At 41.5% G+C, this 2,805-nt stretch overlaps 1 pseudogene; it reads left to right on the top strand.

The window, feature by feature from the left end:
* Window positions 1–508: 508 nt before the first annotated feature.
* On the top strand, window positions 509–1,155 carry LOC137756054 (heterogeneous nuclear ribonucleoprotein D-like pseudogene; annotated as a pseudogene).
* The last annotated feature ends 1,650 nt before the right edge of the window (window positions 1,156–2,805 follow it).

Here is a 2,805-nt window from a genome sequence, read left to right as displayed (position 1 = left end):
TGTCTGGGAAGCTGGGAAAATTCAATGCCTAGGAGAGATGATGGCTGAGGGTGTCTCAACAATCGAGGGCTGGAATCATCTGGAAGCATCTATTCATCTTTCCTTCATTGATGTTGACTGCTTGCTGGGACCTAAGCTGGACTGTCAGCTGGTGCACCCACTGGTCTTTGTATGTGGGCTGGGCTTTCTCACAGCATGGCCACCTTAGATGATGTGGATATTTTTTATGGCAGCTTATGGAGAAGGTGTTTTATGTAACTTTGGCCTAACCAGCAAGCTGCACGGAAGCTGCATCACTTTTCTGAAAGGTATGGTAGTATTAAAATAGGTCCACCAATATTTTGATACTCCTTCCTTCAAAGAGTGGCACCTAGGCTGCCGCTGCCGTGACTCGGACTGCAGACCAGCACCCTCGGGCTGACAACTCCGTCCCTATGAAGATGTGAAGGAGTACAGCAACAGAGAGGACTTCGCAGAGGGATCCAAGATCAACGGGAGCAGGCATCAGCAGGGTGACGCTAAAATGGTTATTAGAGGCTGGAGCTGGGATACAAGCAAGAAAGATCTGACTGAATATCTGTCTCGATTTGGAGAATTTGTAGACTGCACAGTTAAAACAGATCCAGTCGCTGCAAGATCAAGAGGATTTGGATCTGTGCTTTTCAGAGATGGTGATAGTGTTGATAAGGCACTGGAACTGAAAGAACACAAGCTGGATGGCAAACTCATAGATGTTAAAAGGGCCAAAGCTTTAAAAGGGAAGGAACCCTCCAAAAAGGTTTTAGTAGGTGGATTGAGCCCAGATACTTTGGAAAAACAAATTAAAGAATATTTTGGAGCCTTTGGAGAGATTGAAAATATTGAACTTCCACAGATACAAAAACAAATGAAAGAAGAGGATTTTGTTTTATTACATATACAGCTGAAGAGCCAGTAAACTGTTAGAAAGCAGATATCATCAAACTCGTTCTGGGAAGTGTGAAATCAAAGGGGCACAACCCAAGACACAGGCAGCAACAGAAGCAACAAAAAGCAGGATGAGGTGCTGCAGCTGGTGGATGAGGTGGTACTAGGGGTCGTGGCCGAGGCCGACACAGCACTTGTGGCAAGGCATCCCGATGGGGTGGCAGTCACCAGAATAATTACCAGCCATAATAAAGGGGGACGTTGGAGAAAACAGGCAGAGATTGCTAAAGTAACCCATCCTGCAGGACGACATTGAAGATTGGTCTTCTGTTGATCTAAGATGATTATTCTGTAAAAGACTTTCTAGTGTACAAGACAAAACTATGTCCAACTGTGTATGGCCACCAATTAGTTTTCTTTGTTTTTACTTTGTCTTTTGCTATCTGTGTTACGACTCGATGGGGATTTGTGTTTATACAAATTTTATTTGTATGATTTCATGTTAAACCTCAAATAAATGCTTCCTTATGTGATTGTTTTTCTGCGTCAGGTACTAAAGAACTCTGTAAAAGTGTAATTTTAAGTAAGCTATAATTAAGGCACAGTTTGTTTTGTAGGGAGTGTTGATCCATAGGGAGAAATTGTGGTGCTTTATGAATAGCCAGTTACAGTGTCTACCCTGTTCTCCTTTTTTGTTAAGTGTATTCCATGCTTTAAGGCTTCATTTCCCTGTTAACTGAGGCTTCCATCATACCTTTAAGTAATGTTGTTTCCTCTCTGTATATCTGGAGATTTGTCACGAAAGTTTCCGTGGTGTAGTTATAGTGTTCTGATTAGTGGAAGCCTTCTAGTGGACCATAAGTCTTCTGGTTTTATTTTGAAAAGGAACTTTTTCTTTTTAATTTATTTTTATTTTTTTAATTTTTGGTTGCATTGGGTCTTCATTGCTGTGCATGGACTTTCTCTAGTTGCAGCGAGCGGGGGCTACTCTTTGTTGCGATGTGCGGGCTTCTCGTTGCGGTGGCTTCTCTTGTTGCGGAGCACGAGCTCTAGGCGTGCGGGCTTCAGTAGTTGTGGCACGTGGGCTCAGTAGTTGTGGCTTGTGGGCTCTAGAGAGCAGGCTCAGTAGTTATGGCACATGGGCTTAGTTGCTCCGCAGCACAAGGGATCTTCCCGGACCAGGGCTCGAACCCGTGTCCCCTGCATTGGCAGGCGGATTCTTAACCACTGCACCACCAGGGAAGTCTGAAAAGTAACTTTTTAATGGCACAAAGCATGCTGGTAGCTCCTTTTATGAGTAGAAAATATTTTACTTTGTTCTTGTCTCTGGAAAGGCGTTTGTTATGATTTGCTGTATTCAGTGGTCTGCTAGAAAGATCTTTAGCTAATTGTAATACCATAAGTTTGTTTTCTTGATTAAAATGTCCACATATATCCAGGGGAAAAACACTTAAACTGTGTTATAGGAGCTACAGTTTAAGAATATCAGATGTAGTTACATTTAACAGAAGGATTTTGGCAAATAAGTATGAAGTTATTAAAGTTTGAACAAAAGTTAGATTAAAATATTTGAAGTAGTGGCTGAGTAGCTAAATTGTATACTATTCTATATTGGTATTCTATTGTATTCTAGTATTGGCATTATGTCACAGCAAGCACCAAACTGAGCAAAATATTTTCTGTTGGGGCATTGTTAGGGAGCTATACTGGTTGTTAACTGTAATGTGGTGTGAGTTCTTGGAAAAAGTCATGGTAGCAGGTATCATCATTTTTAGTGCAGTTAGTGCATGAGCTCAGTAGTTAAGCATATCCATATTCAGACATAAGAAGGAATAGTGGGCAAAGGTATTCCTTAAATCTTATGTAAATGCAAATCTAAGTGTGACCAAGTCATGTCAT

This window comes from Eschrichtius robustus, chromosome 2, assembly GCF_028021215.1.
Source record: "Eschrichtius robustus isolate mEscRob2 chromosome 2, mEscRob2.pri, whole genome shotgun sequence".
In the NCBI taxonomy this organism is placed as follows: domain Eukaryota; kingdom Metazoa; phylum Chordata; class Mammalia; order Artiodactyla; family Eschrichtiidae; genus Eschrichtius; species Eschrichtius robustus.
This window is presented reverse-complemented; position numbering and strand designations above follow the sequence as displayed.